The sequence below is a fragment of the Hippopotamus amphibius genome, chromosome 10, assembly GCF_030028045.1.
Source record: "Hippopotamus amphibius kiboko isolate mHipAmp2 chromosome 10, mHipAmp2.hap2, whole genome shotgun sequence".
NCBI lineage: Eukaryota > Metazoa > Chordata > Mammalia > Artiodactyla > Hippopotamidae > Hippopotamus > Hippopotamus amphibius.
This window is the reverse complement of record NC_080195.1, coordinates 58,619,396-58,644,324: the sequence shown is the minus strand read 5'-3', so window position 1 is coordinate 58,644,324 and position 24,929 is coordinate 58,619,396.

Sequence of the window (24,929 nt, the reverse complement as noted above, 5' to 3'; positions counted from 1 at the left end):
GGGGTCCCATATCTAGTGTCAGTCTGCTGGTGGGTCAGGCCAGTTCTTGATGGCTAGCCATGGGGTCTGGGGTGTCCCAAAGCTGGTGTCAGCACACTGATGAGTGGGGCCAGATCCCAGGGCAGCTGGCTGAGGAGCCCAAGGTGTCTTGGAGCTGGTGTGTACCATTTAGTGGGTGGAACTGGAGCCCAAGGGCTCCTGGGGCTGGTGTCAGCCTGCTGGTGGGTAGAGTCAGGGCACAGAGGGTGCTGGGGCTAATGCTGGCCCACTGGTAGATGGAACCAGACCTTGGGGTGGCTGGTTGCAAGGGCAGGGGTCCAAGATATAGTGCTGGCCTGCTGTTGCATAAGACTGTTTCCTGACACAGTTAGCTATGGGACCTGGGGTGTCCCAAACATGGTGTTGGCCCACTAGTGGGTGGGGCTGGAGCCCAAAGGGTACTGGGGCTGTTGTCAGCCCACTAGTAGGTGGAACTGGGTCCTAGAGTCTCTGGCTGAAGTGACTGGGTTTTCACAGTGTTGGTGTTGACCCACTGGTGGCCAAGGCCAGGCCCTGGGCCCTCTGGTGGGTGGGAGCATGTCCCAGGGCAGCTGGGGTTTCAGGAGGTCATAAGGTAGACAGCCTATTATTGGTAAGTGGGTCTGTGTCCCTACCCAGGAGCTGCTTGGCCTGAGGCATCCCAGTATTGGTGCCACAGGCTGGTGGGCAGGGCCAGTCCCAGGCTAATAAGCTAGGAGGAGGATTCCAAAATGGTACTTGCCAACTTTGTCCTTGGATAGCATGGTGGTTGTGAGGAGTATGGTTTATAGTGAACCCCAACTATGTATATGATCTGTCTTCCTGATGGCCCTCTTCCTCCCTTGAGATTCCCAGGATTAAATTAGAAGAAATGATTTTGAAGGAGAGTTAATAAAAAGAGAACTGAACTGACAAGGGGGTGTAAACTTTGGATGGTGCCAACAAATCACATATACTCATCCAAGTCATTCTACACCCTCCAGTGTTCTAGCCCTCACCTGCCTGTTCCAGGGGCCAGATTCACCACACTGAATAAAGGAAGCAGCAGTTACCCCAGGACACCTTTCTCTCAAGGAGCACACACCAGTCCTTTACATTACCTAGTTTTGTCTTGATCTTCACAGAAAATAGCATAGAAGTAAGTAAAGCACACTTCCTGAGAAATAAGATTAGAATCAAATTAGAGGTTTCAAGTAGATGAAAAGCCTACCCATATTCCGTCCTTAGTACCTCATATTTTTACACACATGAATCTAGCAGCACATAAGCTTATGTACATATTCATTGTACATAATGCTTTTACTTATCTTTTCTGAATTTTATAATACACTTAGTCCCAGAGAGCTGAACCACAAAAGGTAACTAAATTTCTACCTTGTTCTCCAGAAAAAAAATCCATAACTCCTTCCTTAAGAGGCCTGAGTTGCCTACTAAGAACCCCTTGTCACATGGTTGAAACCATTTTATTCAATGCCCTACTCTCTATCTGCCTGCCTGCTAGGAAACTTCCTTCCTGTCTCATTGAGGCTCATAGTGACTCCATGGTTCTTAAAATCAGCTTGGGTCTATGAAAATATCTGTGGCCTGAATCTACTTTCACAAGAAGCTGTAGGTGTATCCTTCTAATGACTTGACCTTGTCTTGCCGTTCCCAAACCCAGTCTTTGCTAAATCCTGAATAACAACCTGATCCTATCAGCCTGAAGCCACAGTCGTGATAATCAAAGCCATTTCTCTTTTAGGTTGTGGGACATGGACCCAGCATAATGATATAGGAGCAATTGTAGGCACAGAGCTGGATCCCACTTCAGCAGGTCTCCTGAGAAGAGCATCCTCTGGCCAGATCTTCTCCTAAAATTCACAGAATAAAGTCTCCAGGAGTTAAAGACCAGGATACTCATTCAGAAAGGTAGGATATCAGGTCTATGATGTGGGAAACTTCTTTCCTACTCACTATCATCTCCCAACATGTAGTCTAGGAGTTGGAACTTAGTATTTGTTCATTAATATTTGCATGCGTGAATAAAAAGAATATCTGAAAGACTTATAGGTTTGAAAAAGAAAATCTAAAACATGAATTATAACAAAGGAATTTAATTTCTTCTATTTCAAAAAGAGAAAAATTTAAGAGAAATTTAACATTAAAAGAAGGACTTAATTAGAGAAAGAATATAAGGGGCAATATTAAATAGCATAAACAATTTGATTCAGACTGCCTGGGTTCAAATCCTGCCTTTTATGTTTACCAGCTGTGTCAATGTGGCAAGTTAGTTTGTCTCTCTATGCCTCAATTTTCTTATCTGTAAAATGGGAATAATAATAATACCTGCCTAATGGAACTGTTGTGGAAATTACACGAGTTAATCTATGGAAATGGCATAGTACCCTGGCTACAGAGTAAGCCCGCACCATAGTTAGCCCTTATTAGTAGTATTATAGTACTATTATAATCTTGCATGCCAACAGCAATTGTTTGGTGATGGCTTCCTAGAGGGCTGTGTGGAAGAGTGTGTCCACTGAGCATCTAAGCTGGGAAGGATGCTGCATGAAGGAGTAGTGGATCATATGTCATATATTTGCAATTCTTGACCTGGCCTGTAAATTTCTCACAAATAGGGACTGTGCTTATTCATCTCTATAACCCCAGCACCTGGCAAAGTATCTGACACATACTAGTTCTGTCAATTTATCTGTTTTCAAGTGTTCAACCTTATCATTGGCTGCATAATAGCTTTTCTCTGCTGTAATTCCATATGATGGATCATTGCATTGATAGCATTATAGTCCCATAGTAAATACTGGAGCAGACTCTGGTCTCAGTCAGCTGGTGGTGGTATATTAAGAATGAACACAGGCTCCATCAAAAAATGTTCCACATTCCATAAATTCAGTACATTCCAAGAGGGATTAATGTTATACCAGGATTCCTTGACGTGGCACCACATGTGGACATTCTGTTGATTTATGTGTATCTCTCTCTTCAGAAGTCCTTTTTTCAACCCCATTTGAAATCTTATGTAAGAATTCTTTGAGAGTATTGCAGTTGTGCAGCAATAATCTGGCAATGACCGGCAATAATCAATTTCACAATTAAATACTGTAAAAAGCAACACCCAGATCCCGCCAATAAATTCCTCAACTTCCTTCTCCATGACCTATTGAAATAGCAATGGCTTTTTCTGTCATCACCACATAGATGATTGAAGACTCAGAGAGCAGTCCAATTTTTAAAATTTTTTACAGCACCAGAATAATAAAACAGAACTCAAATTACTTTGGTTTTTATTTCTAAATATAAATTTCAGATTACTTCAAAACATACAAGTATTTCTAACTTTACTACTAGGGTTATAGAAGGAAGAATAATCCTAATAAGAAGTCCTAGGAAAGAGAAACTGTATTTATAAATGAGGTGGTGTTCAGTAAATAAAGGTAAAAGTGAATTGGGGTAACACCATGGGCTCTGGATTTATGTGAGGATTACTCTTGGTCTTCTCAGAGAAGAGTGGATTACCTACAAGTCTGGGCTACCGTGCTTAGGATTCAGCAGGGGCAGCTGGTTACTTATCCAGGATAGGGCAGGTAGGGTCGATCTAGGGACCTAGCTCTGGATTTGTGACAACTGGGAAGGATAGGAATAGGATGAAAGATGAGGGCTAGGCCAGCTGGAGTTGATAAAAGAAGGTGGAATATAACAGATAAGAGATGGATATCCACCCACAAAGTCAGCAACTCTGAGTCTTGCAACTGAGTAATTGTCTTCACACAGCACCACCTTCTTGGGGAAAAAGTTGTACTCAGAAAATAAAAATTTTTGATCAGAGGATTTATATGGTTAAGCATAAGATTAGCATGAAATCACTGGTTGGGAATTATTAAGGTATGTCTCTATTTCACAGTAGAATATCTATTTTTAAGAACTATTTAATTCAGAAATGTTTAGATAAAGGACATTTTCATAGAAACTAATAAAACTCTACTACTGCTGGTGAAAGCAGATTTTTTAAAATCCTGGATGATTTAGCTATTTAACATGACCTCATCAGCAATCTAGAGCAAAATAACATAAATTATAGCTTCAAAGAACAGAGAATTATTACTCTTTGAAAGAGAAATTCTGAATAATAGCAATAAAAAAAAAAAAACTCTCATGGCTTTTATCTAGATCCAGAGGAAGTATGAGGGTCCCAAATTATGAGAAATACCAGTCTGACTTTTTCAAGAAGAAATAGAACCATGCAAGTTAAAGTCAAATGAGGCTACAGCACAGAATAGTCCTACCCTGGATATCCCACTTAAAATTGCAAATACCCCTGCCCTGGAACTTCCAATCCTCTTCACTTTGCTCTATTTGTTTTTTCCCATAGCACTGACCTCCTTCTAACAAACTATGTTTACTTTTTATTGTTTGTCTCTCCTCACCAGAATGTAAGCTCTATAAGGGGTAAGGATTTTTTCGCCAGTTTTGTTCACTGATGTAACTTAACATCTTAGAACAGTGCCTAGAACAGGGTAGATGCTAAATAAATATGTGTTGAATGTTTATTCAGTGAACCCTATATAAACAGAACCAGAAGCATACCAAGTAGGGAAGGTCAGCATGTTAAGGGTAAGTATTAGTGATTCAAACCAAATTGTGAGCAAATAGTGAAATATCTAACAGAGATGGACCAAGGGTTGAAATTCATTGAGCCCCAGCGTTATGAGCTGCTCTGAAGCTTTGAAGCCAGAAGCAAGTCAGCATGAGTGGGTGTCCAAATGACTCCTGACCCTGGCAGACACCGTCAGCTACCTATCCACTTTCCATTCCCCACTCTTAATTGCCATCTGAAACCCTGTTTTGTTTATAATGACCTTATACACAACTTTGGATGAGGAACCATTAATTGGGTCTAAGCCAGTTATGACCATCCTTTTCCCAGTTTCTCAGCCTTTCCATCCAGACTAGCAAAAACTTAACAGGAAGTCAGTTAGGCATATTCTGAAAAATAAATATTAGTTTTTCTGATAGAGACATAAATGGTTGTCATGGTTCTTCCCTCTTCTTCCTGTCTTGAACACAGGGCATAAGAAATTGATCTGCACAAAGCTACCTCAGGTCTCTGAGCGACAGTAAAGAGAACGTCACTGAACCAACACTAACAAGTGTCTACCTCAGTATTTTTTATTAAGTAGGATTAATCCTCTTTTTAAAGTCCATTTTACTGGTCATTTACCTGTTTACTCCCAGATTTATTTCACATCCTTCTCTGTAAATGATATTTCTAAACTTTCTTACCAGCTGATGTCCAACTAGGCATAGTCCATTGGCAGCATTAGCAGGAGACTGAAGAATGGGAGGAAAGGAGAAGCCAGGAAATTCCTCCTTTTCCTCTGCTTCAGGCAGTATCTCCAGCATCAGCTGTGTCTCCTCTGTATCTCAGTTCCTGCTGACAATCCCTCTTCCATGGTCCCATCTTCCACCAAGCAGCCATCTTGCAGATCTGGCTCCAGGTGGCAATGACTCCTATGGTCTAGTAAACATCTTTTGTCCCTGTATCCCTGTGAGTGGTAATGTCTTCTGCTATAACTAATCTTTGAGTTGCTACTCTTTGAGATAACTTATTTAGCTTCAAATGTTTTCCAACCCCTTTGTAACTAGTTCTCTGTATTAAATTATTATTATTATTATTTCATTATCCTGTAATGCATCAGATAGACTACAGGATGTCACAGTAACAGAGGAATAGGAAAAATCTTGTACTCAGCTTGCTTTAATAACCCTGAAGGAGGCTGCAAATATTCCAGGACCTAATGCAAAGGTGCTTGAAGATGCCCCCACACACGATCAGGCTCAGCCTCGTGGAACTAGTCTGAGAGAATGCTGAAGCGCTTTCAGCTCTAAAGGCCCTTGTTTTCCAAGTTCCCTATCTTTGAGTTAGGAGATAAGTAGCAACAAAACCATGCCTATCACTTCCTACAAAATCCTTGGTCTCTTTTTTTCATATCCCTTCATCCAGTTTCCAAAAGGAAATACAAGGGACTTTACCACCCTCACTCAGTGGCCCCATCACAGGAAGCCTTTGTAGTCCACAAGCATAATTGTCCTTGATCAGTTATTGGAACAGATCCATTTTCCTGTCTTTGTGAACACTGCTGCTGACTGCCTTATCAGAGGGGCAAGAACTAGGCGGCATGGACCACAAGTTTATTTTTCTTGGTTAAAAATAAGAGCATAGCCAGACAGCGCTTTGGGGCTGTGGTGAGTGGAAGGAGGTAGAAGACCACAAAAGAAAGAGGCAGAGGGAGAGAGAGAGAACAGTCGCACTTAGCTCTAGAGGGCCTGGCTTTTTCGTTATTTTCTGATGCCTGTGAACTAACAGCTCTTAACAGAATTTTGAGTTCAGCTGATTCCAGTGGTGTTGAAACAATGAGGATCAGTCCTATTCTAAATTCCCAAATTCCTACCTAGAGTACATTTCCCCAAACCTTATCAGGGCCTCCAGCAAAGTGATACGTGCCACACATTCGACTGACAGTGTTGGTTCACAAACATTAATGAGGAATGTGAGAACAGTGGTTCTCAACTTGAAATGCATATAGGAATCCCTTGAGAGCTTAAAAAACTACTGATGCCCCTGCCCCAGCCCCAACAGCATTTCTGATTTAGTTGAGAATTTCAATAAGACTAGGAACAGAATTTTAAAACTCCTTCTAGGTTTTTTTGGGTGTAGGCAAGACTATGATCCCCTTGCTTTAGAACACCGTATCTGAGGTCCAGACCCTCTGTGGCAAATCAGAGGATTCTGTGGGGCAGAGTTAGGTAGGGTGTCAGTGAACACAGTCTTGGCCATGTGAGGCCTTCTGTAGTTCCACAAATCCCCTTCTTTAAATGACAACTGGGCCTTGAAGATAGAAGTTCACCCTAGCATACCCACAAGCTATACTTTCCAGCAGTACAAAACGTCACAGATTTGGGTCAAAACTACAAACACTAATCAAAGTCTCTCCATCCTCCTACCAACCTATAGGTAGAATTATTGGGACAAGGAAGGACCCCTCTTGATCTGCTCTTCAATTCCTGGGCATGATTTTCCGTCAAACTAGACTTAAACTTAACCCAAACATGAGAGTACATCTTCTGCCCCAGAATTCAGGTTGACCTGGAAGATATGCTGTCTCTTCCTTCATTTTGTGCCAACCACATGCATCTGACTCTCAGAGGAATAGGAATAGGACAAGGACTTCAAATTTCTCAGAATTAGAGTTATATCCAATTCAACTGTAAAGGTTTGCTGACATCCTGCCTAACATCTCTCCCTCTAGCACCCTTAGGAATATGTGAATAATAAATTCATTGCCCGTGTTACATGGAAGTCCTTTGTGGACTTTTCCAGAGTCTCAAATCTAATCATGGTTGAGCCAACAAAGGGATTACAGCCTTATCGGGAGTTTATTTTGCAAGACTGCCACATAGCTCTGCCAGTATCCTGTTTTTTCCCACTATGCTGAGCTCAAAGATCCCATTAAATAAAGCTGAACTCTTCAGTTATGCAGAAATATAAACAGACTGCTCAATGTGATTTGGAGTTATATTTTCATTTGGAAAAAGATAATGTTCAAATACTAAACAGTGTTGACCCCCATAACTCAAAAATCTGGATGTGATAGAAGAAATTCTAAAATTTCTCCAGTGAAAAAAAGGCACTACATATTCAAAACACAGACATGCCATTTTCTGTATTCTAGCCATAGAGTCTACTTGACAATCAATGATGCCTGAAGAGTTTCTCAGTGAATAAACCATTAAGGACAGTGTATACCCATTCATAGCATGGGACAAACCCAGTAGAAAGCTTTGTAAAATCAAGTCTAAACCATTCTTCTGATACACAATTAGTTCAGCCTAACCTGAGCATATGGTATTTTGTAGGCTTAGTAACAGCGTAGCTTGAGAAAGATACTACAGATAGGGTTGGACATTTCTACTAGGTAGGTTTCAGTAGACTAAAGATCTAATTCTTGGTCCTGGATAGGCTAAACTAGTAGAATAAAAGGTCCATGTCCATATACAATTAGATCCAATCAACTACCTTAACCAAAACAAAATAATTCCCATTTCTGTGCAAAATTATGAACTGAAATGCAAAGGAGGAAGTCTATTGTGTATCTCAGAAATTTGCACACTATCTTTCTACTGACAGATAGGAATTTAAGCCACATCGCCTCCAGTGCACTTCTGACAGTGCAATGATGAGTGATTTAGGAGGAGATGACGGAAATGAAAGAGGGTTGTGGAATTTACTTTTCTGAAAGGACATTGATGACCCTTTTCTACACTGCATTTTTGTTCACTCACATTATGGCTATAAAAACAGTGTGGTTAAGCCTCTGGCTGTAACTGCCATATAACTGGGGAGATTGTATTTTCCAAAATGGCTGCAAAAATATCTCCCATCCTTCCTTCTCTTCTACTATGTGACATTGCCACTTTCCCCATCAAGAGGAGAGTCCAGTTCTTTTTCGTTTGAGTCTGGGCAGGGCTTGTAGCTGCTTCGACTAGTAAGATATGGCAGAAGTGATGCTGTATAATTTCCAAGACTGGGCTATACAAGACAATGTAGCTTTTGTCTTGTTCACTGGAACACTTCCACTTGGAGCTCAGAAATGTCAAGTAAGAAGTTCAACTACCATGAGGTCACCATGCTGTCAGGAAGCAAAATCACATGGAGGCTACAAGAAGGTGCTGCATTCATCAGCCCCAGTGGCATTCCCAGCAAATAGTCAATACCAGCTGCCAAATCTGTGAGTGCATCCTATTGATCATCCAGCCCAGTCTAGCCTTCAGATGACAGCAGCCCCAGTGAATCTCATTCCATCTGCTTGAGAGACCCCAAGCCAGAGCCATCCAGCAAAGCTCCTCCCAAGTTCCTGATCCAAAAAATAATGAGCAAAATAAAATGGCTGTTTTAAGCCACTAAGTTTGGCGGGTAATTTTTTATGCAACAACAGTAGCAAAAGCAGAATTATTTCAGAGTTGCCTTTACTTCCTACTATTCAGACTGCTTCAGAATCTAAGAAAATCAGAAGTTTCTGGCCACTTTCAGGAAAGGAGTATCTTTTTTTTTTATTAGTTATCTATTTTATACATATTAGCATATATATGTCAACCCCAATCTCACAATTCATCCTATAGGAAAGGAATATCTTTTCTTTTTTGTTTTTTTTTTAAAGAACTTTTATTGAGATATAACTGATATATAATAAACTGCATATATTTAAAGTGTACAATTTGGTATTTTTTTTTCTTATTAGTAATGTATATGTGGCAATCCCAATCTCCCAATTCATTCCCCTAGGAGTATCTTTTCTAAGACACTTGACCTTGAAATTTCCAACACTCCCTGGTGTTCCTAGAATTTGCTAACAGCTAATGGCCTTGACAAGCAGTCATGTAGTCAGGCAGAGAAAATTATGTTTATCAGAACTCTTCTAAGAAAGATTGCTCCATATACTTGGGACAATATACTTTGATTAACTACATGGTAGAAATGAGACAAGAGTAGGACAGAGTGAGAAATTCTGTTCATATTCAAGCAAGAATAAATAGTTGCTAAACTTCCTTCTAAGGGGGAGGGGTGCTATTCATAACAGACCCTTTTGCTTTGTCAAGCACCTAGCTGAGTAGAGAGTGCAAGTTTAGGAAAATAACTGAATAATTCAACAAAATAGAGGAAACTGGACCATGTTTGGAAAAAGTGAAAAGGAGAACACCCTGTTTGCTGAGTAGCCAAAATGAGAACTTTGGGGAACAGAGATATTCAACAATATTTTGAAAGCGTTTGTTATTGAATGTGTAAGGAAATTTTTATCCCCTGTCATTCTTATCAGAATTTCAGTAAACATTACATTGCTCAATCATTCTCTTATTGCAAGTGATATAGAGAAATATGGAAATATTGAGGTTAGCAAGGAGATTAAAAAAGACTACATATAAGGACCAGCAGATATCTAGGCTACCCACATACTGGTAAAGATGTAGCAGGGACAAAATATTTTTTTGAAAAGGGAGAGGAAACTGCCAAAATAATTTACCCTAAGCTATCACCCAGTCATGGAAGGCCCATTTTAAAGGAAGAGTTTTATATACACACTGTACCCTAAAGATTGAGAGAGAGGACAGGCACACTCAGGAATTCCTATGCACTGCTCAGTGTTTGCTTCTGCTGATGCTAAAGGTTGTTTAGTTTTAAAGGAGAAAAAACTTGTGGGAAAAGCTGGGCTGTGGATATACAGAAATGGTCATATACCAGAGTCCTATAAAAAGAGCCCAACGCTTTTACCAACTACTGGCAGTGAGTTTTGTCTCTTATCTCTTCCAATCCTTTCAAAATTTTCTTTTCATCTGTCCCACTTTTGAGGAATATGCTCTAATGTGTTTCTGATCTGATGAACAAAGCTGCACTAGCTTGTTAATAACTGGTAATAAGTGAATGTATTTTATGTATTTAGCTCCCTGGGTCATTTGCATTTATAACCTATGTGAACTTTACCCTGCAATCTTTTTTTTTTAATTAATTTATTTTATTGGCTGTGTTGGGTCTTTTTTGCTGTGCGCAGGCTTTCTTTTTAGTTGCAGTGAGTGGGGGCTGCTCTTTGTTGTGGTGCACTGGCTCCTCATTGCTGTGGCTTCTCTTGATGCGGAGCACAGGCTCTAGGCACGTGGGCTTCAGTAGTTGCAGCACATGGGCTCAATAGTTGTGGCTCACAGGCTCTAAAGTGCAGGCTCAATAGTTGTGGCGCATGGGCTTAGTTGCTCTGCGGCATGTGGAATCTTCCTGGAGCAGGGACCGAACCCACGTCCCCTGCATTGGCAAGGCGGATTCTCAACCACTGAGCCAGCTAGGAAGCCCTACCCTGAAATCTTGAGTGTGAGAAAAGTGTGCTGTTTCTTCACTTTCTTCAAATTAAATCCAAGTTTGAGCCTCTTTCCTCCTGAAATTGTAGAAAAATTCAATTTTTATCATTATTGGGGTTGATGGAGAGAAGTCTTCTCCTTCTTAGTCTCCATCTATAACCTAGGAGCACGATGTGGTTCCTGAAAATAGAGGAAAAGTCACTGGCTTCAGTCCATCCTACCTGCTGATATGCATTGTACAGATTGCATTGCTCTCTGAAGTCTGGTGGCTCCAAAGTTTCCTCTGCTGTGTGTAGGTAGAGAAAATGTAGCTAAAGCAGGAGCCCTGTGCTAGTGTCCAGCCTCCTTAGGTCAGCTGTCCTGAGTCCTGCCTCCCACCTGGGTCTCTTTAATGGTGCGGGATTCCCCTCCCAGAGTTCCATTCCTTCCAATCTTGAGGAGTCTCCCTTCTCAAAGGACAATTGCTTCTCTTCCGTTTTCCTAGTATACGGGGAGTCAGCCCTCTGTATCCATGTGTTCCATATCCGTAGATTCAACCAACTGCAGGTGGAAAATACTTGGGAAAAAAAAATCCAGAGAGTTCTAAAAAGCAAAACTTGAATTTGCTGCACCAGCAACTATTTACATAGCATTTACATTGTACTTACAAATATTTACATAACATTTATATTTTATTAAGAATCTAGAGATGATTTTTAGGACTTCCTAGGTGGCGCAGTGGTTAAGAATCCACCTGCCAATGCAGGGGACATGGGTTTGATCCCTGCCCCAGGAAGATCCCACATGCTATGGAGCAGCTAAGCCCGTGCACCACAGCTACTGAGCCCACGTACTGCAATTACTGAAGCCCATGTGCCTAGAGCCCGTGCTTGGCAACAAGAAAAGCCACTGCAATGAGAAGCCTGCGTACCACCACGAAGAGTATCCCCTGCTCGCCACAACTAGAGAAAGCCCACGTGCAGCAATGAAGACCCAACACAGCCAATAAATAAATAAATTAATTAATTAAATAAAAAGAATCTAGAGATGATTTTTAAAAAATACAGGAGAATGTGCTTAGGTTATATGCAAATACTATGCCATTTTATATAAGGGACTTAAGCATCCACAGATGCTAGTATCTGGGTGGGGGTCCTGGAGCCAATCCCCCCATATACTGAGGGATGACTGTAACCTTCTCAAGGAGATCAGCCCTTGGGGACTTAAAAGCCAGAAAGAGCCAATGTCTATAGTCAGTGTTGCTTGCTGCACCCACAACACAATCCTCCCCTGAGACAAGGGAGAGACTCAGAGGGCAAAGCTACCTTCCTGGAAGAGTTATAGAAAAACACACTGCAAAAAGAGAACACAAATTAATGTTTCAACAGAACACTTAAACGTGTATTCAACGAGATACTGCAGAAGTAGTAATGTTTTCACCCAAAGGGATAAGACTTTTAAAATGGGTCCTTTAGCACTCCTCAGGTCTGAGAAAGGTCCCTCTCCAGAAAGCCTCTGCCCAAATTTGAAGCACAATGCACTTGAGAAAATCCTGAGTTTAGGGATCTTGTTATTGGAGTCACACCTTGAGAGAGGAGACACGTCTGCAAGGGCACAGTCCTGAATCATCTCTGAGCAGTAAACATTCAGGAAGACATTTTCCTGCTCCAGCCCCTGCCTCCAGGAGAATGTCAGTAATAATTTGGGGTTAGTTAGCCAAAGGCAGGCCCTGCTCTACCTGACTCCTGCCAGAAGCAGCTGCCTTTGAAATTAGCAAAAATAGCTTTCTGTGCTAGGAGGAAGCAACAGGACCCCTGGCACTGGTCAGACCTCACACTTCCTTCTTGCCACTTGTTTACGGGCAGCATGGTGTAGGGAAAATGAGGTCAAGGAGCTGCTGTTGTTGCTCTCTTTATAGGGCTGGGTGACCAGGGAGATGATCTTAAGAAACAGATACCTTGATCCCTGCCCTTGGTACCCTAAGACTTAGACTCTGACATGTGACTTGAGAGAGGTTTTGCCAAAACCCCCTGTTACCCTTCTGAGAATGGCAAACTTAGAAGTCTAAAAGGCTATAGATTTTCATATCCAAAATAAAAGAGTATTCTAGCACAGGTTATATTTCCATGGGACACTTTTCTTTGTTGTTTTTGCATTTCGCTTGGATCAAGTAACCAACAACCCAAGCCCTTAGTCTCTGGCTTCTTATTTCTTTTCGCAGCTTCACTTTACGGATGAGGTAAACCGAAGCTCAGAGAGATAAAATGACTCCTTTCAGATCCCACAGGTAGTAAATTGTACAATTCAGGATTACAAGCTGAGATCTCTGGTTGACTTGACCCATTTGTGGCCTTTTTGGATATATATTTCAATAAAACATTTTTAAGTTTATTTGTTATTTTAAAATAGATATCTGAAGAAGATTGAAACTTCTTAACATTAAGAGAGGCTGCATCACTGTTAGGAAAACCAGACATGTCTTAATTAAATTCTAAGCAAATTATTTGCCTCTGGAGGACACCAATAGATCACAGTTGGAGAGAGAATTCTAAACAAGTCTGCTAACTATTTTACAAAGAATTGCTTTCAGTTTATGAGCTGTTAGCTCAATTTAAGCATTAGTGTGTTATACTGGGTGTGTTTGTGTATATGCATGTATGTTAGAGGTATCCTTGGGGCAAACAAATAAGCTTAATATAGAGTTGGGTAAAGCCAAAGAAAAGGCATATTGTATACAACAGAACAACTAAAGTGTTCTGTAGCTTTGACAAACATTGTGGCCGAAGTGTTCTGCCAGGGGCAACTTGGGTTAGCAATTCTATCATCTTAATATGAACAGGTTATTTTCAGGTTCTATTGGCCTTCAAGGCCCCGCCTAATAAACTCTGTTCTTGTGTACCCATGTTGTATAACAAGATGAACAGTTCCATTTGGGGAGCTAAGAGAGGAGGAGCTAATTTTTCATTCCTTTCACAGAAGTGTACATTTTTTCAGAAAAATTCTTAATCCTAAAAGTACCTCTAGAGAGGGAAATAAGAGATGTGTTTCCTTTTGAGAAGTTGTAGCATCTTTAAAGCACTTTTTTCAGTTGATTGAGGGTTTCATTAGGACCAAGTAATAGTACCACCATTAATTAAATGCTTACTATGCACAAGTACCATATAGACATGATAATTGCAGAGGAAGTCGCAGGATACAGGCAGCATTTGTCACACATTCAGACATAGACACTGGGGTTCAGGACTTTAAATAATTTGCTTTAAATAACCTTGTGGAAAGTAATGGAGCTTTCTGATCTCAACTCAAGTCTTTCTGACCCCAAAGCCCTAACCACTACACTATACTTCCTCCCAACTTGACACTAGGGAAAGGATAAATTATCCACATGGCAGAGGTGGGAGTTGGCACTAGATGACCAAGAACCAAGCTGTGATCAGCCACCCCTCCAAACTGGAGTACAGCTGTAATCTTGATCTTTGCTTTGAAGGGAACTCTTTCCCATAAGCATAGTCTGTATTTTTCCAGTTTTCAACTGGGTACTTTGGGGGAAAAACGAAAGTAAAATTTAATAGCTTTGCAGAAAATACCTATTTTCTCATCTCTTGGAGCCATGAAAAAAAAAAAAAAAAAAACAGCCACATAAAATTAGATCACATGTAAAAATTTCTCCTGAGCTAATCACATAAAGATAATTCTGTCCTAAAGAAAAATTACATTGAAGCTCAAATATGTCTAAAATGAAAGTATCTACAGAAACTTTGCTACTAGTGACATTGATGGTTTTAAATCCCAGTGATCTTCACAGGAAGCTCATTTGAATGTTCTTGAAAAATAAAAATGGTAGCACCAAAAACTGTGAAACTGTGATTAGTTTGTCTACTTGGCATTAACATGGATGAATATTGTTGACATAAGCAGAAGCACAACACAGAAATTTCAGAAGAATACATAAATGAGACCATTTATATAAAATTTAAAATGTGAAAAATTAAATAATATATTCTATAAGGATGCAAACATATGTGGAAGCTACTGAGAATTTCATAACATTGAAACACCCCAAATTCAGGACAGTGGATATCTCTGGAGGGAAGGGAAGAAGGTGAAATCTGAATAGGATGTGCATTAACACCGAGAGCATTAACTGGGTTTGTCAAGTTTTATTTCTTAAGCTGGGAGATGACTGAGTTGTTTCTCTTTTACTGCTTACGTCTTCTGGTTTTTTGAAACATTTCATGATTTTAAAAATTTTCCCTGAGATCAACATGCCCTCTCCAAGTGAACAAAGCAAAGGTCTGCTCATCACCTTTGGAGTGCATTGCCTTCTCTTGACCTGAGAACTTACATCTCAGGTGAAACAATGAAGACAGCTCACAAGATTCCATTCTGCAAGAATGTGAAGCTGTCCTAAATCTGCAACCTGGGCCCTCTTCAACAACACTCAGAAACTCACTAGTGTGGATTCCATGCCTTTGCCCTCAGTCCTGAGGGTGATGGAGAAGGGACATTGACTTTCAAAGACAGAGAGAGATTTGGGTTTCAATTCTAGCCTTGCCACTTTCTAGACTTGATTTCCTCATCTGTAAAATGGACCTAATAAGACAAACCTCCTCAATGGATTTTTATAAGGATGAAATTAGTTACCACATGCAAAGTGCCTGGCATGCAAAAAAACACTCATAAATAATGTCACCACGGTTTATATAAATCACCAGCCTAGGAAAGTTTGTTCTGATTCTTTTCCTTGCTCTTTCTCCCAGCTGTCTGACATTTTCAAATTTGCCCTGTAACTAAATATTTTCATTCAAATCACTTTCCTGAGACTCATGGTAACATGCATCCTAATTCATTGTTTGGATAGTACACTTTCCAGTTATTTCTGAACTTTAAAAAAAAAGAAATAAAAATGTTCTACTTACTCATGTTTCTTTCATTTTTAAAAGTACTAGTTGAGGTCGTGAGACCATTACCTCAGAGTGCTCAGACATTATTAAAACAAATTACGCTGGGTCACTGTTAGGGGAGCCCTAACACTCATTCTGACAGAGGAGGCTGGGAGGTCCCCTGAGAAGGAGTGAAAGAATGGATCTTTTGTTGGCTCACACATGACATTATTTGGAAATAGCTTGTTTTGCTAATATGACCAGATGTCTCCCAGCCATATATAAAAACGTTCTAACCCCACTGATTTGCTTAACAAGTGTCCACAACAAGGTAGTTAACAAGACTGAAGGGCCTGTGTCTAATTAGGGGTAAACTTTCTTCAAGGATTGCATCATCTGCTGAGATCTCTTCCTTGGGCATACTAGAACCCTAATGTTAATGGGAAAAGTACTTACTTGAGCCAGAGATTAGAGGTTTGAAATTTTACTTTACAACCTCCTGGTGATGTGGCATGAGTACACTGTTTAATTTCTAGGTCTTTCTTCATTTGTAAAGCAGGGGGTAATAATGTGTATCCTAAGGAGTTCTGGTAAGATTTAAGTGAATACTACGACAGAATTTGGAACAGAGACAAATGCATAGCAAGCATTCAACAAACATTAGGTGACATATTAGTTGACTCAGTAGATCAACTTGGACATGTATCTTCAAATTTCAGATCCTAGTTTCAAGATGATAGGCATGACAGTGGAGTGGGAAAAGGTGTTAGACTTTGAGTCAGGAAAAATAACTAAATTGTGCTTATTACTTGCTGTGTGGCTCTGGGCAAAGTTCTTAATTTCTCTGTCTTATTTTCTTAGTATGCAAAATGGGGCATAATATTAAAAATATTCTCTCTCTCTACTTTCCAGGATTTTAAGAGAAGCAAAGTTTGTCTGTGTTTCCCCAAATCTTCAGATTCTGTATTTCTTCTGTTTCTAAAAGTAAGAACTATTGTTAAGTATGTATTTTTGTTTTATCAAATTACTACTTTCTAATGAAATGAATAGCCTTCAAAAAGAATCCAGTGGAAGAATTATAGCTAGGTTCTGGAATTCTACAGTTCTCTTTGAAGGGACACTTTATATGCAAAGGGAAACAGTATACTAATTTCTCCACACGGAACAGTAGTAATAGCCGTGATTAAGATAATTATCCATCTCTGGAGAAATGCCACCACCTTCTGTAACCTTGTGCTTTCAAATTCAGTAAGGTGGAATAATTCCATAATAATTTAAATCCCAGAACTACCTTTACTAAGAGTCTTGAGTAATAGTTCCTGAACACTCTACAAATCAAATTTTATAGTCAATTGGCTGCATTATTGGGTAAATCAAAGGATAAGGCTCATGAAAGCCAGAGTTCTTTAAGAGTTCAGACCCACTAAATTGGGTGGTATTCTAGAACATGGGGTATGTATGAAAGTTTACATAATGTTGCCTGGAGGATAATAACTTTAGTTAGATTTTTAGTTTAATTGAATAGAAAATACTTAATTTATCTTCTTCCATCAGAAAAAAAATAAGCTCTCTTTCATTTCTAAATAATACACGAGTACATTCTTATTTGAAAAAAGTTTAATTTCTATAAACTTTAAACCCCTTTCATTAGCAATTTCCTTCTCAAAATAGAAGTCAAAAAACTGACTACTATTATCAGTTCATCATATATTCTTTCAGAACTCTTTTCCCTGCATTTTCTTTAATACAAGTAGTTTCATTAGTGTATGTCATACATAAATAATACAACCTATCCTTAACTAGCTTTTGACTCTGCAATGTGTATTAGTCAGCATGCAGATATCAAACTCATTCTTTTTAACTGTTGCATAGTACTCCACAGCACAAATGTGCTATCTTTGATTTAATCATTTATCTATTGCCTTACAAGTGAGTCATTTCAAATATTTTGTTCTTATAGATACTGCTGCAATCAATATATTTGACCAAGCCTTCTTAAGCATATGAATAAATATGAAAAAGTAATTATTGATCATAGGATATACATATTTAAAATTATAACACTGTCAAGTTACCTTTCAAGATGTCTGTACCAGTTAATATTCTGACCAGCAGTGTATGGTGGTATTCACTTCTCTATACTTTTACCAACGTTTGATATAGGATATTTCAATTTCTTGCTTAATGACAGGAAAATGGTATCTCATTGCTGTCTTTATTTGTATTTCTTTGATTCGTACTAATAGTGAGCACCTTTCCAGGAGTGTATTAATGATTTTCTCTTTAATAAGCTACCTGCTAGTATAGTCATAAGCTCTGTCTGTGCTTTATTCTTTTAATCTATATTTGCATTTTCCTATATAGATGCTACATGTTTAATCTAGTTTTTAAATGTTTTAATATTCTGGGGTAGAGGCTCATCTTCCATTTACATAGATTTATATAATTTATAAATTTCTTACACGAGGAAATATCTAATTGCACATCACACCTCTGGCCAGATGACAGCTACTACTCTCCATTTCTTAGAGATGAGGAAATAAAACCACAAAATGTATGAAGCCAGATCTAAAATCCAGATCTTTGGGTCTAGTGCCTTTCCTTATGAAGGTCTGCAATTATACAGTTATACCCAGGTGCCACAGAAGCCTAGAATATTTGAGAGAAATTAATTTAGGCAGGAATTATCTAATTTAAACTCCTCATTTCACAGATGAGCAAGCTAAGGTAGGGGAAAACGAAATACCTGTCCCCTGATACAGTACTAGAACACAAGTACTCAGGCTCTAATCGAGATTCTTTCCACTAAACCATGTAAGTTTCTGTAATGACAGCATTTCATAAACAAGGTCTAGTGTTTTATCCCTATCAATCACTTGGAAGGGGAAAAGAATTCAGAACTCATTGTGAATTTTTTCCCATTCTCATAGCTCACAAAATAAAGGGAAATAAAATTGTTAAAGTTGAGGCTGGATACATGAAAATTAAAGCTTGAGAGTCTTTTACATCTTTACACTCTGTGAAAAAGACAAAGGGAATAGAAACGTGCTTGGTTAAAATCATATCTTCTGTTTATTAACTGTCTGTCTGTGGGTTATCTCAAGTATTTCGTGACTGGTGTTGCATCTATGAGTGAGGATGGGCAAGCATGTTTGGGATGAGCAGTTGCAACTATCTTGAGGACGTCTCGGAAATAGAAGCTGACTTGAGGTCTTTCTTTTATTGGAACCCTCCATACCCTGATTTTTGATATTCTGAGCTAGGAAACACATGAACACTGCATTTCAACAACCCTCTTATTTCACCTAGTTGTACTTTTCTTTGCCTGGGTAAAGGACAAGAACAGATTACCTGTGTCACAAACTTCAAAACTGTTGTAACTACTCTTGGAAAAACATATAGAAGGCTGCCCTTAAACAGACAGCAATACAGATCTGCAGGGTAAGTTGCAAAGCAGGAAGAAAAAATGGTCCTACAGTGTCATGAGCCACGAAGCCTGAATGACTAATTCCTGATTATTCCTGGGTCCCCAAATTGGCTATCTTACCACCTGCATGTGTTCCATTTGCAGTCCTCAGGCAAATTCTTTAAGCTTTTTGGTTGCATTTTCCATTTCAGTTTGTTTTAAATAATAGATCAGAACACATGTCTTGAATAGCCTAAGATCTAAAACATATGTTTGTGCGATGAGACCACAGAGGTAGAACTACAGAACCTGAAGCCAATTTTATTTTTAGCAGAGACTTTAGATGTCTGTTCAACACATTTATTTGAAAAGTAATATTTGTTCATCCAATATATCATGCTGTCAAGAAACATGCCAAAGAAGAAAACCAAGTTCCTGTTATACAGGAGTATCTAATCTTATTGGAGAGCAAATGTCTCAGTCCTAAATGCCCCTTCTCCTTGCACAGAGAATACTAGTTTAAAGAGCTAGAGGTTCAAAAAAGGTAATGAGAGTGATGTCAAATCGAAGGGGAGTACACTTTCCCCCTTTAGCTACTCTCAAGCCAAGAAGAATCCTTACCAATTACCTTTAGACCCTTTAATAAGTCATAGACCTGTCATTTATGTGGATGACTCAGGCCTAATTTATAAAAACGCTTCTTTGTCCCCTACAATACTGTGCTCCTTCTATTTATGCATATACTTTCCTGGATCTAGAGCAAAAATTTAGATACAAAACCCATTTCTCAGGCCAGCCTATCTTCTTCGCTTGGTGAGGAAGGTTCCATCTGCTCAGATATTCCTCCCTTGAACTTAATATCTTTTTTCACTAACTTGGCAATTACTTTCCCCCTCCTTCTGGAGATTTCTGGTCCTAGAACTTCCTCTTACATTTCCCAAATTTCTAGGAGAAAGTCGAGGAAGTAACGGTATTATAGAAAAACCCTGAGTTAGAACTCTGGATCCCTGCCACTTAATAATTTGAGCTTCAATGTTCTTGATTATAAAATAGATAAAGCCATTAATAATTATCTGCCTTGGCTGATCAATGAAATGACTGAGGTATGTAAAGCAGGTGGCTCTATAAATATAGCTCCTTTCTCCTTTTCCTAATTTAACCTTAAATTCCTCCTTCAGGTTGCAGCCCATCCCACTCTGGTCTGCAGTCACTTTTCTTACTTTTTAAATAAATTTCCATGGCTCTAGCCCCTGAATATCTACGTGGACCAGTTCTCTCTGTCCTGTGAGTATTGCCTTCACTTTGCCCAACCAACTTATCTTTGGGTGAAGCTCAGCTTTTTCCACCACCACCATCACTCATCTTTGTTGTAAACCTTAAATCGTAGCACTACCTTTTCAGGCAGTCTCCATCGTGAACCTCCTTCAGGTCCTAGTAAACTGGTGAATTAGTTTGCTAGGGCTGCCAGAGCAAAATCACACAGATTGACTAGCTTAAGCAACGGAAATTTATTTTTCCACAGTTCTGGAGGCTGGAAGTCCAAAATCAAGGTATCAGCAGGTTTGGTTTCTTCTGAGACCTCTCTCCTTGTCTTGTAAATGTCCATCTTTCCACTGTGTCCTCACATGCACATGGTCTTTCCTCTGTGCCTGCACATCTCTATCGCTTTGTGTATCCTATTCTCACTTCTTTTAAGGACATCAGTCAGATTAGATTAGAATCCATCATAATGACCTCATTTTAACTTAATTGCCTTTTTAAAGGCCCTATCTCCAAATACAGTCACATTCTGAGGTACAGGGGGTTAGGGCTTCAACTTTAACATATGAATTTGGGGGGAGGGGACACAATTCAGCCCATGACAACTGGTTCTTTGGCAAGCAGGGAGGGGAGGGACCCCTGATTTGTGGCATGGTGCGAGTATTCCCACCGTAGCCTACTTCAAGCTACCAGTCGTAGCTTGGATAACCAGCTAACAAATATCCTGAACATTTAATAATCAGTCTCACAAGCTGGTAAGAGCTGACTCCAGCACACAGCTGATACAGATTCCAGCTGAATGCTCCTTCTTTCATTCAAGGTCCTTCATAGGACCTCCTACTGTGTCCTTCTTCCAGCTGAGGGATACCTCTACTTTGTAGCCCATTTGCAGTGCAGAAATGACTGATAGACCCTTGAGCTCAATCAATTCCCCAGCCTTTCCATGATTAGATTATACAAATCCACTCACCTCATCAGGATGGTAACCCATTCTTTCTACTCTTGGGAAATTGGTTATTAGGAAGTGTTTTGTTTTGTTTCTTTTTTCTTTTTTTACCATGTTAAATGTATTGATACTTATTTAAACCCTGAGACATATATACACATAATTTCACTTGGGGCCAAAGGAGAAAAAAAAAACTGTTAAAATTATCCCCATTTCTCAAGTGCTGTTTTGAGAGCAGTAGGGTAAAAAGAGAGTGAGTCAAGTTCAGAAGAGGTAAACATGAAAAAAGTGAAGACTTGTGCCAGCATGAAAAATGAAGGTCTTTATCTTTTACTATCCATGTTCAAAACTGCGTGACTGCTCATAATACTAGGGGAAAGAATCTAATATTTTAAAATAATTTCAAAACTTTCCAATCAGGTAGAACTTCAGCCAAATAATGCACCAAGAAGAACAAATCCTCTTACTTTTATAATTTCTCATTTTATTCTGACAGCTTTGGAAGAGTAACAGGAAGTATCTTTTGATGAAGAATTCCAAACTGGCTTCAAATGAAAAAAATTCTTGAGTCTATTTTGTGAGACACTTTCAATTTCTGGGTTTTGTTTAATCATCATAACTTGGTAGTTCAGCAAAGTTTTTGGCCTTCAGATCACATAAATATGATAATCTCATTCCAAATTTGTGTCTACATATCTGAGTCAGATGGATCGTGGATCTATTTGACTTTCCACTTTGATTATGAAATTAACCAGATAATTCTCAAATTTCTGTTTTGCTTAGTGTGATTGCCAGTCATCAATGATCCTGTCCTCCTGGTGTTCATGCCCTGGTGTCATCCTTTCCTACACTAAATAGGGCTAACACGTGTAACCAGTAGAATATTGTGCAGAAATGTCATAGAAGACATTGCAGCTTCTGCTTTGCTCTCTCTTGGATCATTAACAGCTTTCATATAATGAAGACTGTCAAACAGCCCTAGAGAGAGATCTATACTGGCTTCCTGTAGAGAACAGAGGCCTCCTGTCAACCCCCGGTATCAACTGTCAGCATGATAGTGAGTCCTCTTGGAGGGGGATCTTCTAGCCCCGGTCAAGCTTTCAGAAGACTGCAGCCCCTGCTGACATCTTGACTGCAAGCTCATGAGAGGTCCCAAGCCAGAACCACCCAGCTAAGCTGCCTTTGAGTTCCTGAGCCACAGAAACTCTTTGAAATAATAAATGTTTCTTTTTGTTTTAAACTACTAAAGTTTGGGGGATAATTTGTTATGCAGCAATAGAAAACTAATATACTCAGGTAGGCATTTAAAACCCAATATTCAGAGAGACAGTGTTTATAAACCTCTCAGGGTCAGTAAATGCAAAAAAGGCTCCATTTTAATCCCTGTGATAAACATTTATTACGTTTCTGAGACTTCACGGCCTTTGAACTCCCCTTCTATGTTTGTAATTTCTCCCCCTCTGGGTCTGGGTGAGAGGCAGCTCTGGACTCAGAAAATGCAGGATGCCTACTTTGCCAGTTCCTCTGGCAGCTGTTGAACAAATGCCCCAGATGTGCTTCATCAGGTACACTTGTTCATCCAGGATCTTGATCAAGAGCTAATGATGCAAACAGGAAGACAATGAGAGGCAGAGGAAGTGTCCCATACCCAATGGCAGTAATGGTGGTACTGTAGGCTACAGCATCCACTATGGACCAGCATCTATGGCAGCAGTCCCCCTCCTCATTAGATTGGTTTGTTCCTGCCATTTCCCGATACTGGCTTCCCAGCCACAGAGATTCCATGAGCCACTCAATATTCCTTAATAAACTTTTTTTGTGCTTAAAGCATCATCTACTCTCTGTGTCCTACATCATGGTAGGTACAATGGAAATCGCAAGGGCATCAGATACAACAAAAGTAGGAATTGCCTGAGAGAAAGGATTACCTCATTCTGGCCAGAATCTGTCTTTAAAGACACAACTTAATTGTCAGGGAGAAGCTGAGTCATGACATGGAAAGAAAAATGTTAAAGGACATAGTCTATTTGAAGTAAACCATTGTAGGTATGCATCAGTGAGCCAGGAGTTCGGAATCCTCGCACACTAGTGATTTATAAATGAAACATTCTTTTTGTTCAGTAGCTTTATAATTACAGGCTTATTAACCTACTAAAACTTATTTCAAACCTTTGTACTTCAAAAAACAGAGGCATGAGAAGTGAAAAATAAAATTAATTTTAAAGCCATATTGGTTAAAGCAAGGATTTTTAGGAAATGAAATTTTATTCACACACAACTTAAAGTACTTGAAATTGAAACCAGCAAACAAGCATGAGACAGTCATAAATATCAGATTTTTATATTGTTTCCCAAATAATTTAAAAGGCATATCCATGACAGAACTTGGATTGTTTGTTTTATCTTTATCCTCAGATGCCTTTGATTAATACTTGAGTTACAAGTTCTCATAAATTCTGGTATTTTTAGGCTAGTAAGCAGATATGTAGGGAGTCCAGAGAAATAACCTGGCCTCTTTAAACATGAAGAATTAAAAATGCAGAATCACAGCTTCCTGTATGTTAAATTTCACCTGCTTCGCCCCAGCCTTATTAGACTCACCCTTAGTAGCTTGTCAGCTCCAAACTCAGCACCTCTTTGTGGCCTTAGCATATACTATAAGTCTTGCCCTACCTTTTGGCAAGAAAGTACATTGGACTGTCTTACTTTTTTATTTTCCCTAATTTATTTTTGGCTGTGTTGGGTTTCTGTTGCTGCATGTGGGCTTTCTCTAGTTGTGATGAGCGGGGGCTACTCTTCATTGTGGTGCATGAGCTTCTCATTGTGGTGGCTTCTCTTATTGTGCAGCACAGGCTCTAGGGCACACAGGCTTCAGAAGTTGCGGCACATGGGGTCACTAGTTGTGGCTCGCAGTTGCTAGAGAGCAGGCTCATTAGTTGTGGCTCATGGGCTTAGTTGCTCCGTGGCATGTGCGATCTTCCCAGACCAGGGATCGAACCCGTGTCCCCTGCGTTGGCAGGCATATTCTTAACCACTGTGCCACCAGAGAAGCCCCTTATTTTTAAAATCTTTCAGAAATTCTTATTTTTAACTACACAAAGTACATGGATACATTGTAGATACAAAACCCAAACATTACAGATAAGCTAAAGCCTCCCTTCACTGCTACCTATAGTCTTCTCTGCATGCTTGCAATCTTCCAGACTGTTTTCTGTGCATCTATTGCAATATGTAGATACTGCAAAGCTGTAAAGTTCAGCCTCTACCCTGGGTTGTAAAGAAAAATCCCTTATTGTTAGAGTACTCCTTATACTCATTCTAATAGCATTAAAAAAATTACTTCAGTCCGTCTTCTGTCCTCTTTTGCCAGGGCTGCATTTAAATTTAGTGTTAGTTAGAGAAGCATCTCGTCCTCTAAGTCATCTGTCCCATAGGCATTTGTGGAGAAAGCCCTTGTTCCCATTTGCCTAGCTCTTTAGCATAGAGATGGCCTTTGCCACATCAAGATTGGTACAGTAAGAATCAGTCTACCTGTAGCAGC